Raw genomic sequence first — 2133 nt, forward strand, 5'->3', positions numbered from 1 at the left:
CCTGACCCTGGGCCTGGAGGGCTGGCTGTGGCAGGGGGGCCCAGGACCACGACTGGCACCAAGCATCTCGCTGCCTGCGGACACAGGGGTGCCGTTGGTGGGCTGAGCGGGGCTGCTTTGGGTGGGAGTTCTGAAACGGGTGGCAACCCAAACAGGAGGAAGAGCCTCTGGAACAATGGAGAACCGGGAGGGCCCTGCCAGCAGGCGGCCTGTGTCAGCGAGGCTGTGGCAGGGACCAAGAAAGGGACCAGTTAAGACAAAGCTGTCTTGCCCAAGTGCGCTGGGCCGTTTGGCCGTGCCCGACGTGACCGCTGGGTCGTTCCTGCTGGGGAATAGCGGCGCTGGTCGTCTGGGTTTGTGGTTGGGGAATAAGGGACCTGCTGCTGCTTTGGGTTTCCCACACGCCTTGCCTTGGTCGGAGCCACCAGACTTCACTGGGCTCCGATATGCATTCCTGGGATTTTTGTGCAGAAGTCACCCCATTGCTCCTCCTTTCAGCTTGAGGACCCGAGGCCATAACCGCTGACACAGAATGCTGGGAGCCGCTGTGGCCCTGCTCCCAGGACACCCACACAGTCACACCAACCCCGGGGCTGGGGCGTCAGAGGGCTGGGCGGGAGCTGTGCGGACAAGTGGGACCTCTCGCGTGGCAAAGAGAGCCCAGAGGTGGCAGCCATGGAGGGATCTTGTCCTTGGCCCACACCGTGGGAGGGCAGATGGCAGGATGACCCACTTTCAAAGCGGCGTGGCTGTGATGGGGCGGCTTCAAGTGGCCGACCTGCACATACACGTTGGTCTTAAACTCTTCAAAACTGGGCGGTTAAACATCTTTATCCTGTTTTCATTGGCTTGTAAGCCATGGTGATGGGGACCTACCTAGTCTTCTGAGCCAGCAAGTGTGCCCAGAGGCTAATAAACAGCAGGTGCCTCCAATAAATATGGTTTTAAGCTCAATGTAAATGTGTGCAAATAGATATGTAAAATGAAACGTGGGAGCTGAATCTACATGCAGGTTACGCAGTTTCTCAGCTGTTCTGAACTGTGAACTGTAGTGACTGTGTGTTACATGTGCCCAGTGTGTAGTGGTGGGGAGTGTGTTTTTGTAGACAGTGTATGTGTGTGGTGTGTGGTGATGCGTGTTTGTGTGGTGTGTGTGTGTGTGTGTGTGTGTGTGTGTGTGTGCGTGTGTGTGAAGTCCCCATTAGGTGGGTTGGAGACAACACCAGCCACATAATTTACAGGGTCTGGTGCAAAACAAAAGTGTGGGCCCCTTATTCAAAATTATTGGGAATTTCACCCCAGCCGGTTTGGCTTAATGGATAGAGCATTGGCCTGTAGACTGAAGGGTCCCGGGTTCGATTGTGGTCAAGGGCACATGCCTCGGTTGCAGGCTCAGTCCCGGCCTCGGTTCAGACACCTGTGGGAAGCAGCCAATCGGTGTGTTTCTCTCACATCGATGTTTCTTTCTCTCTGTGTCTCTCCCTCCCTTCCACTCTCTCTAAAAATCAATGGGAAAATATCCTCTTGTGAGGATTAACAAAAAAATAAAATCAATAAAAATAAATTATTGGGAATTTCAAGACAGCAACAGCGGAGCAGCGGACCAAGCTTGGGCCTTTCTGAGTGAGAGCCCGTGTGACTTCACAGGTCAAATGGAGACTGTGTGCCCCGGTCTCCCTTCAGCCCTGCTTTGCTGCCTTAACGAGTCCTTGAATCCCCTTCCCTCTCCCCCATCCCCCGCATGAGCCTGGAGAGGAGCCGCAGCAGCGCCTGGGCCCTGTGGGGCTTGCTGCACCTTCCCCGACCCTCCCTCTGTTCCAGTCTGGGCCTCACCGGGGCACCCAAATCCATAAGGTCTCTCAGCTCTTTGCTAAAAAAGATGTCCTGAGAATGTCCAGGTCCCCTCCCAGCCCACCCTGCATCACTGGGCCCTGCCCCCACCCTCAGGACTTGAAGGCTCAGCTCCTGCCAGCACCATGCCCTCTGTGCGCTCAGAAATCGTCAGGCAGCAGAAACAGCTCAGAGAAGGCGGCCCATGGTTCCCAGTTGCGTCCTCACTGCCCACCAAGTGCTTCAATTCTCAGGGGCCCTAATGGGCCCTGTCCTGGGTGGGATGGGGTGGGGGTGGGGGGA

This window comes from Myotis daubentonii, chromosome 12 (assembly GCF_963259705.1).
Source record: "Myotis daubentonii chromosome 12, mMyoDau2.1, whole genome shotgun sequence".
In the NCBI taxonomy this organism is placed as follows: Eukaryota; Metazoa; Chordata; class Mammalia; order Chiroptera; family Vespertilionidae; genus Myotis; species Myotis daubentonii.